The following is an 11,695-nucleotide window of genomic DNA, read 5'->3' as shown; positions in this document are numbered from 1 at the left end:
ACATCAATTGTGAAATGAATGAATTACGCAGCTACTATGCAATTCAAACTAGGCTAAGAGAATATGCACAATATCATTCACTTCAAAACCTGTCCTTGTGGGAAAAATAGCCGCTGGACATTTGGCATATTTGTCCTCACACTAAATGAAAACAAGCTAACAGCACAGTATGACTTCATTTTTAGGACGCAGGCTGCCTGGCGATGACTCGCTGTCTTCACACACCAGGCACTCATTCAGTTGAAGTCAATAAGGATGAAAAATCCGTCACTATAGCAACACAGCAGCACAGCTGAGGGCAAAGCATGAGTCATCATTATTGTTTTGCATCACTCTTTTGAGACTCATTCACACCACAGATTGAATTTCAAAACCTCAATTAGGTCGGAGAGAATAACAAATGGCACCAGGTATAACTCACAGTGATTTGGTATACTTTGAAGCTGAAAGGTTTAGAAAAAAATCATCACAAAGACACTTGTAAAGCAATTTTATTAAGTAATCTAAGTCTCTAATATTAAATATACTTTAAATTTTACAGAGTAAACACAACAGCAGATTGCAAACAGCTGAACATTCTTGAAAAGGTCTAGCTGCAGCTCGTTTTAAGCGACAGGTCTCCCAAAAAATTAAAATACTGTCATTATTCACTCACCTTAAAGTTGCTCCAAACCTGTATGAGTTTCTTCCCGTTGAGCACAAAAGAAGATATTTTGAAGAATGTTAACAACCAAAAATTTGACATAGCCATTCACTTTAATAGTTTAGGGGAAAAAATACTATGTAAGTCAATGGCTACCGTCAACTGTTTGGTTATCCACATTCTTCAAAATATCTTCTTTTGTATTCAACAGAAGAAATAGATTCATACAGGCGACACGAGACATGAGGGTGAATAAATGACGGAATTTTCATGTTTAGGTGAACTATCCCCTTTAATCATTCTCAAACAATACCTTTTGCATTTCATACAATAAAAAAACAGCAATTTTCATTTAAATTTCATTCAAAACAAATCATGTGATCAAAAAAAGAATCTAAAAAATATAAAATAATTCTAATATAAACACAAACTGAAAAAAAAGAAGTAAAATTAAAAATACGCAATCTTGATCTGAATGATTAAACATTTTTTTGTGGACTCATTGGTCCTGTGTGCTCCTTTGAGAATTTATTTGAGTTGCATTACTCTGTAGGTGACAAAAAAGATGCACAGACAATTACTATTGTCGGTAATGTCTCTGTCTCTCCACCGGAGCTCATAAGTACAGCAGAAGAGCTAATTACTGGTTTCAGAGCTGTATTAGCTGACAGATCAAACTATCAGATGAATCTCAGCCAAAGAGGGCTCGGTATCGTTTAGGCAGAAGTGCAGATAGTACAATATTAGCAACCATGTAGATAACTAGGACAGTATCAATCTTAACCTCGATCCTTTAAAGAGATACTGCAAAAGTGATGCAAGAGCAAAAACTGTTTCCAAGATCTACTTGCTGTTGAATCTGATGTTGGATGAGGGCTCTGCTACAGAACAAACACAGACCCGGCCCTGGATACGGTACTGGGAGGGCTACTGGTGTCTGCACACACAAACACACACACAGTTAATGTCCTTGTCTTTTAGAATTTTTTTATTTCTACTTTTTGTCTTAACAAAAAATATCCTTTAAATGGAGCAATGTCATATTCATTGATTTAAATCAAATTTACTATGAATAAAATGGCGTGTAATCTTAATTGCAAAAAATATTTTAATTAAAAAGAAAAAAAAAAAGTCATTTTTACCAAATGCACTACTTTTCAAAAGTTTGGGTCGGTAAAAATGTATTGCTTTTATGGTCACCAAGGCTGCATTTATTTGGTCAAAAATACAGTAAAATACAGTTCACTATATTATAAATATAATTTGTTGTTGTAATTTCAAAGCTGAAAATTACTCCAGCCTTCTGTCACATCACATGATCTTCAGAAAAATGTTAATATGCTCACTTTGTGCTCAAGAAACCTTTTATTATCAAAATTAATCTTTAAAACACATATAAATACAGCCAAACCAGAACCTGTTCTTAGTATTTATTCATATTCATCATGTTTAGTGACCGCATTTATAAACAGATATCCTGCTGTTTTGTTCTACATAAAGAACCTCATAGAACAGAACAATTACACTATTAATCTGAAGATATGTTTGTCTTCCAGCATGTCCCTGGCCCCACTTTCACAAACAATATTATAGTAAATAGGGTTACAAAGAGGCAGACAACGCAGTGACAAACGCAACCTAGATTTTTAACTGAAAGCTTTTTCCTAAAGCCACAGACTGAATATAAATCACTAAACTCCCGGGGGACACTGTGCGGCATTAACGCCAACAGTAATCATCTAAATGGCAGAGCTAAAAACCAGAATAAACCTGACAACAAGTCTTAACTACTTTTTGCACCAAATATGAGGTTCATGTGCCCTCAAAGTGCCTTATCCTACTGAAAAAGTACTGTGGAGGTATGCATATGTGATGGACATTGGTTATGATAATTTTTGAAGGCATCTTAAGTAATTTGCGCAAAACCCCTATTGTCTACTGACCATGTCCATCCCTTTCTGACCATAGCTACTTCCAGCAGACGCGCTGTCACATAGCTCAAAATTGTGTCAAACTAATTTTTTTAACATGACAATGACTTCACTACACTCAAATGGCCTCTACAGTCACCAGATCCCAATCCAACAGAGCACCTCTAGGATGTGATGGAAGATTCGCATCAGGGATGCGCAGCCGACAAATCTAGAGCAACTGTGTGATGCTATCATGTCAATATGGACCAAAATCTTTCTGGAATGTTTCCAGCACCTTGTTGCCATGAAGAATTAAGGCAGTTCTCAAAGGCAAAAGAAGGTCCACGCACAAGGTGTACCTAATAAAGTGGCCAGTGAGTGTACATCATGATAAAGTGATGTATACTCACACCAGAGAGACTGTGCAGCTGGTTGGTTCTGGACTGGGGTTGACATTGGCGTCTCCTGATTATCAACATCTATGGATGGCTGGGAGTGGCTCTCAACACATGGCAGACAGGGCTAAAGAGAGAAAAGAAAAGAATATACACTCTTAAAAAGAAACGGTTCTTTTACAGAGATGCCACAGAAGAACCATTTTTGGAAAGGTTTTTATGGATGTTAAAGGTTATTTATGGAACTGTTGATCCTCAATAAAAAAACCTAAATGCTAAGACCTATTTTAAATGTAAGTGGCAATTCAAGCAATTTAAGCAGTTTATAACTACTACACGCGTTTGGTGTCCGTTCAGTGTAAATAATTATATCTTTGATGCAAATGTGATCAACGTCCTCATAATTAGATTTCATGACAATCAAGTGTAATAATGAATGTGAAAGTATTCGTCCACTTACATTTGAGCCTCTTAAATTGTGTCCTCGCTCAGTTCTTACACAACGTCGTGAGGAACTCGTCCACCTGCTTGAGGGACAGTGAGTTGTGCAGTGTCTCCAGTGGATAGATGAGGGCACCAAGGAGCAACCTTCAAACCCTGCACCAACACATGGTCCAAAACACAAACTCATCATTACAGATTCCCTATGAACACTTTCTGAGCTCTTGTACATGAAATACACAACAAAAGCATGAAGTCAACCTCATGTGACCTACAAGCACAGTATGGCCATACAAACATCCAAACCACACCATTTAGACACTGGGAATCCAGAATTGTTTTAGCAGCCTAAAATCTCAAGAGATGCACCATGATGCAACTGGAACTGCATTGTATCATGTTGGCTTGTGACACATTAGTATCTTCACAATTAATTGGACGAAAATGAACAAGTTCTAGAACGTTGGTCCACTAACAAAGTGTTTTTGCATCTCGTTTGCAAGGCATTATCAGTTTTAATGCTGAGAGAATTAAGACGGACTGCTGCAGACTAATAAAACAATTAGGAGCTTTACACGTTTAAATAACCAATAAAAAGATTAGAGAAACTTTCATTTGAAAAACAAGTGCCATGCTTGAGAGACACATTTTAATGTCTCTAGTATATTGAAATGGATTTAATTAATGTCTTCGTTTGCTAATGCGTTTAGGTTAGCAGTAATGGAAATCTAGAGATTATAGAGAAAAGGTGTAAATGGAAGCAGTGCACTTTCTTAGTTTAATTATGAGGGAAAAAACATGGTTACCATGGTCATCAGGTAGTTTAATTTCAGCACTTTATATAATAAGATTAGCATATTCTTAAAATAAAACCTTTTTTTTAATCTCTTAAACAAAGTGCACTGTAGTTCTTGTCTGTCCTTTACAATAGCTGGTAATAGATGGTAACTTGGAGAACTTTTGCAAGCAGGTCATTTCAGTTAGCGAGTGAATCTGTGAACAAATTAGTCCTGATTTTATGAAAACAAATCCTTATGTGTGAGAGCTATAAACAGCATACAGCTTGGATGAGTGTTATTTGTTTAATTCTACTGAAATAACGTGTGCCAGGCTGCTTTTTGTCATGCAGTTTGTACACACCCCTATGGTAAGATCATACATGCAATAAAAAACTGTTTTTTGAATTCCAGACCCCCAGAACACTATGATTCACTCATTAAAATACAAAACCTTAGAATGAATTTATGCGCATAAGCAATGTCTGATGATGCACTTTCATGTTTCCTTACACAGGTTACATAACTGTGTTATATGTATATTATATAATATTAAGCAGCATATATATATATATATATAATTTTTGATACCATGATACATTTTTTTAAGTATTCCCTGAAGAATACAAAGTTCAAACAACAGCATTTATTTGAAACAGAAATCCTTTGTAACTGTATAAAAGCCATATAAATGTTTAATTGAACATCAGTGGCATAATCCAGGTTCTACCATTTCATAAAAAGCATATGCTCACTGGAGGGTCCATGCATTACATTGATTTTACCATTGTTAAGCGGGATACTCCACCCCAAAAAGGAAAAAAACTTTTGTGCATTAAATCCTTCCCCCATGTTGTTCCAAACCCGTAAAAGCCAAGTAAGTAACATGTGTCAAGGTCCATAAAGGTATGAAGTCGTCGTCAGAAAGAGAGAGATGGAGTATTCTGAAGATGACTATCATATCTTTTATGGACATTGACACTGTTATTTACTTGGCAGTCTATGGGCCCAGTCACAGGCCTCATGTAATAATAAATGTAACTACAGGCCCTCATTGTCGACTACTCTATAAGTTACTCTAATAAACATGTAAAAATGGTGTAAGATGGCTTCATTCAAGCATTATACTTACTCTATGCCAGAAGTTTAACATAAGCAAGTGGTCCTTCACATTCACCAAGCCATGATGTACAGGCATGCGGTACAGAAAAGAGGTTATGAGATGTTACACACTGAAAGAAGGCCCAGAGTGAACGAAAAGCAAGAAGTCAGACTAAAAAGCAGAGCAGATAATTCTAACACTTTGGCATACGCTGAAGCATCACAAACTTTGTTGCACGTGTACACCAAAAATAAGGTAAGTGACAAGGGGGCTGACCCAGAGAGGGCATTCGGGGGGTTTCTGGCCAGCACGGAGCAGAAGCGGAGGTGGTAGGAGCAGCGGTGTAAGGTGGTGTGAGCAAGAGCCGGTCGTGAGCAGAGCCAGCCCAGCTAACGCTTCTTACACCACCTGATGCCCCATCTAAGAGCTCTACGGGGGAGAAAGAATGAAGCGGAGGACAAAAAGGACTGAATGGATGCAAGAGTGAGAAGGTTGAGCAACAGAGAAGCATATCACAAATGTGGCCTGAGGAAAAGGAATTCCTGGGGGGGGGGCATGAGACAGAGGAAAGGTTCCTATAAAATCTCTCATTTGTAATTTTTTTAAGAATAAATAAAGTTACACTGTAATTTAAAAAAAAATGTACAGGTACCTGCCACAGGAATTCTGGGAAAAGTAGAGGGGAAGAAATAAAGTAAGGAGAGGTGGTGGTAGAATTTTAAAATTACTATTAATTTCTCATTTGTAATAAAATACAGACTTTATATATTACTACAATTAAAAACATACACTGTTTTTGTTTGTTAATTGTTTAGTTAACTATTCTTCTGAGAATAGGGAGTCAGTATTCACAAGCAGAAAAAGTCAAAATCCACTGAGTATCAGATGTCTCGAAAACTACTGAGTAACAGGAGGAAGAGGAGGGAGAGCAGGAGTACAGGAGGGGGAGGGAGGAGGTAAGCAAAAGATTGTGGCAGAGCCTAGAGGAGGGATAGCGGTGGGCCGTATCTGAAGCACAGGATTTGGGAGGGAACTAAACATTGCAGGTGAGGGGAACAAAGGGATGGACAGATGGAGGAGGGAGGAGGAGGAGGAAGGAGAGGCCACCCTGCAGCACACAGCAATGAGGATCCACTGCCTCAACCCCTTGCTGAGATGTTTTTGCCACAGGTGAATCAGCAACATACAATTAAATGAGCTGAAATTAATGTAATTCGTTTTTGTCAGGACCTACAACTATTTTCAGAGGCAACCAAAGTGCAATTAGAGTCATGTAATAAGCAAACTCTCCGAACAGAGCCTAAAGATTAACAGAGACTATTTGCATTTCCAACAAACGTTTTAATTTATGCTATTTGTATTTGAACAATGAAACATTTGGATAGATTAGGTTTCACAGTGCATGCAAACACTCCGAAGTCTCATAACATAGTGGAGTCTATAGAGTCTAGTGAGATCAGTGGCGTACGAGACACCCCTGCAGGGGACCCATCGCAGACATTCTAAAAGGCATTCACAAAAACACAGTAGGGGAAAACAGGAATAAAAAAAAACTTAAGGTCTCCTTTTTTTAACTTTTAAACTTCTTTTGACTAGAGCGCCTGTTTCTGGAATGTCGTGTATTGCTCGAGACACTGCAAAATACGTGAGGCACGCGTACATTTTCAATACTTACATCACTGCTGATGGGAGGGCCCCATCTCGTTCTTTGCAGGGGGCCTCACAGATGTGTCATTAAACCACTGGTGATAATATCCTGTAAGGTCATTTCTTCTTGACTGGTAAAAAAGCAAGCCAAATACACATGTCCATAGAATAAAGTATTTAAATAAATAATAATTTGTAATTAAAAATAAGGCCCTGTTTTTTAGCTTGAAAAAGCCAGGCACAATAAATGACAATAATAATAATAATTAAATAAATAGTAATTAAATAATATATTACAAAATTAATTAATAAAAGACATCAACAGTGCAAAATCCTATTGATGTCAAATTGCTGTAATTAATAAAAATTATATAACAGTATCATGACAAAAATGAGTTTCCCTAGAGGAGTGTTAAACTGTCAAATGAAATAAGCAGAGTTTGATCATTTCAACTCTTCCTTAGGCTGTAGTGTGTAGAGAAAAACACTTCAAGGTGAAAAAAACACTCTCAACCTTCAATTTGAAAAACCCATCTGAACTCGAATCCCTACAGTGACAGCGACCACATTCACAAACAGCCTTGTGGAGACAATAAAACAATATTGCATCATTTTTATATAAGGGTTTGTGTTCTTCATAAACAACAGACTTGCTTCATGAGCAAACTTATGAATGTGAATATAATGATCATCTTTAAACCTACTCTGCAAAAGTCTAAAAAATGTAAGACAAACAACTTGTAAGTCAAACACTTGGTATATACTAATTGAAGCTTTGAAACGTACCATTTCAGCTTCTACTTAAGATGTGTAATTAAAAAGAACAAGAAACAATCAATAACATCATGCAAAAGTGCTGCCATCCATACATAAACAAGTTTGGGGTCGTAAACATAAAAATGGTTAGGGGGAGAAAACACATCATTCTCTTAAATTCACATTTCAAACCAAGATCAATATAAAACAATAATTAAGCCTCATCCCCATTAGGCATCTATGACCGACCATGCACCATTGAGTGGAGGTGTGTCCATCATACCCACTGGCAAAAGGTGGGCGTTTAATAAATTACAAAACACTGCCCCCCCCCCCCCAAATTGTAAAAATACAAAATAAATAAATCAAGCTATTTTTGATGTGTTTTCCAGTTAAAATATAGAAATATCCGGAAAAACAAAAACACATTTATAATATAAAAAATAATTTACTAATTTGATTAAGAATGATTTTTTTGCAAGGAAGATGTCTACTTTGATGCGTTTAAAATAATGCATAATGCCATGTGGATCATTAAAGCTGTAATGGTGGTGGAAGGGTTAAACCATTTCTGATCAAGTGGATCAACATGAAAGATGTTCAAATGTTTTTCCACACAAACAGCAATATATCAAGAGAGATAATTCAGTACAGCAACCCCTGCATCTAGCCAATCAGAAGGAAGAAAGAAATGAATTAAGATGGGTGTGTCTTTGTGAATCTAAATGAAAAGTGAAGAATCCGATTTATGAATTAATTAATAAAAAAAAATCACAAATGGTGCTAGATATACAAAGACTATGTTGAAGCAACAGCAGAAGGCATGCAGGAGAGTCTCAAAAAAAAAAAAAAAAAAAAAAAACGGACTCTGAAAGCTCCAAACGTACCATAGTCGTCAGATGCCTGGCATACGAGACAGAAAGATCTCTTAACTGCCGGCATAGAGAGCAGCTTCTGAGGGAGATAAAAGAGGCATTCGGCAATTACTCGTGTCACTGTTGCCCCTCATGAGCTTCTCACTTTTACTCAAAAACTACCAGCATTTTTTAATCCTCCCACCATCATGCCAATCGTTTCTGTTTCTCATAAAGCCATCAATAACATGCAGGTAAAAAGTAAACGTGGGGCCAGATGTTGCCCTTGAATGATGGAGACTGCGAAACTCAAAAACAACAGATGGTCAAACTACCCAGGCCTTCTCTGTGCTACAGCGTCCTTTTGGATGCAGCGATGACATGGGCAGTATTTTGAGTGCTATTTCAAATGTCTTTCTTCAAACAAGGTAATCCTCTTTATCTCAGAGGACACAGCAACACCTTGGGACAAAATCAATTAATGCCACTATGGAGTGAGAGGAGAAAGTTCTATTATAAACTATTATTATTATTAACAACAAATATTATTATAATCATAAATATCAAATATCAAATATAAATATAAAATAATAAAAATCTTCATAATACATAATTAATTTCAAAATGTAATTGACATAGTGTATTTGAGTACTGAGAGAGAAATGCATGCGCTCGCCATTGAATGTGGGAAATTAGGAGTGCAATTTTCCAATGAATGTTTTGAAAATACTCATAATATCAGAGTTATGGCAATGGAGTCTTTAGAGACTGCCGGTGTAAAGCCATAATTTGTGTTTGCCATGGATATTATCCATCGCAAAACAATCAAAACACATTTTCAGCAGTCGTCAGCAGGACACTAAAAGGTTTCCCTTTTGATAAAATAGCTTGCTTAATAGGTGCAAATTTAGCAAATTATGAAACAACTGTTTGTTTATTCTCCATAAACATGCAGCATGTCAACTAAAAGCAGTTGGAGGTCGCAAAGGTGACAAATGATTAGTTATAAACATTATTCCCCAGTAACGGTGGCAACCTAATTTTCCCAAGCGAGACTTGATAAACAGCTAGACACAAAATGGTTTAGGACACAGATGTTGGTGCGTAATGCCTTTATTTGTAAAGTCTTAAATTTCAACAACATTTTTAAATGGACGTATGTCCTGAAAAATACAGCCAATAGGATATAGTAGCTCGTATACAAGACAGGGACTACTGAATAATAGGCTCGTGTGGTTGAAGTTGTCTATTATAAGTTAAAAATGGCAATATCAGTAAGTTATTCAGGAAGGAATCGTTTTGATGGAATGTTGTAATGAACTACGTCATAACCCTGTGTGTGGGTGTTGGGGGGACATACGGATTTGAAAAGACAGCTTTTCCTGAGTGAGGAGGGCTTTTGCGGGGAACTCGAGCTAGGTCTTTCCGATTGGGGAAGGGAGGCACTGAAGGAGTCCTTGCACACTGGGGGAGCCTGCGTGTGGCGAGCGGAGGGGACAGGGACCGTGGGGTGCAGTGGTTGGGGGGGGACGCGGGTAGTAGTTGGTTAGTGAACATTGCCGCTTCTAATTTGCAAGGAAGTTTAAAGGAGATTAGTTCACACCAAAATTAAAGGATCTGTTCTAAAAACATTTCTGAATTAAAATTGACATTTTATATTTCTTAGGGCATGAAGTCAAAACTACCAGGATAATACAACTGTCCAAACAAGATGACATGTTTTTTAAAAAACAAACGTAGTTTAGCTAAGATTTTATATAATCTATTTTTTCCGAATATTATTAAAATATTTAAAAAATATATATAAATTATTTTTAATTTAATTTTATATTTTTATAATATTGTGTTTTATATTAATAAAGTTTACTAGAATTATTACCAGTAATTATATTATTATAGTATTAATAAAATGTTAAAAACTATATAATTATTCGAAAAAAACCAAATGATTTTTGCATGCAAATGTTAGATCTTAACATAAACCAGCTCATTTTAAATTAAAAATACAAACATTTATTAACTTAATAATTCATAATAGTTATTAAAATATTTTACCTAAAAAAAATACTAGGCTAACTTTGGAAATGTGTTGTCTATTTCTCGATGGGTTATTTTTTTTCACAATTATAAATTATTAGTAAATTATTTTTTTTTAAAGTTTTGTTCTTCTTGGGCCACTATTATTGGTCATGACCCCTTTTTGACATTAAATTTTTGGCGGGATGAATTATCAATATTAGCTCAATTCCAGGCATAGAGAGAACTTTTTTTGATTATAGAAAAACCAGTTAAACGGCTCGGGAACATAAATATATTTTCCGTGCAGGGAGGGCGTGAAAACACTGAGTGACACTAGAGCGGCCGGTACTGAAAAAACAGCACTTGTTTAAAAGCTCAAAGGAAAGGCATGCAGGATGAAAACATGCATTTGGTTTTAACAACACATCAGTGATCTGACCAAAATCAGGCTATAAAAGCTGTAGAAGGGAAGGGTGGTTTCACACTGCACTTTCTTTTCCATTGACCTTCCATTCATTAGCATGTAACTGCGCCAGACCGGAACGCAAGCTCAAATTACAAAAAAATGTAGGATCTTGCGGTGTTCCAAAGTTCAAAGTTGGTGAACTCTGAACTGCGACATTGTCGGATCAATGTGAAGATGTGGTGACCAGCTGAGAAGATCGATACGTCACTTGCGTGTACCTCATTGATTGTTACAGAAATCAAAAATAGAGAGAGAGAGAGAGAGAGCAAAAAGTGTAGGACTGCTTCATATTTTATGCCATAGTTGCAGGCGTCCATCTTTTATATCAATACATCTTTAAAAGATTATAAAAGATATTCAACACATGTAAAAAAAAACCGACACATGGGTTCCACGGCGAAAGTTGCCGATAGATAGAAACAGTATAGACAAGAATAGCAGAGAAGGTCCTGCCAGCAAGCACACGATTTAGCCACTATGGCAGCTTGGAAACATTTCCGGATGCGACGTGGGTATCAGCATTGATTTAAATAAACTCGAGAAGGGTCCGTCACCTAGTGTCATGGCCACTAAAACCGAAAAAACCTAGCGCATTTAACGGTCAACAGGGGAGTCCGTCATTTATGAGAGAGTTTGAGAGGGTTTTTACAATGAGACTGATGTGAAAGGAGCAGATCTGCTAC

Source organism: Cyprinus carpio, chromosome A25 (genome assembly GCF_018340385.1).
Source record: "Cyprinus carpio isolate SPL01 chromosome A25, ASM1834038v1, whole genome shotgun sequence".
Taxonomy (NCBI): domain Eukaryota; kingdom Metazoa; phylum Chordata; class Actinopteri; order Cypriniformes; family Cyprinidae; genus Cyprinus; species Cyprinus carpio.
This window is presented reverse-complemented; position numbering follows the sequence as displayed.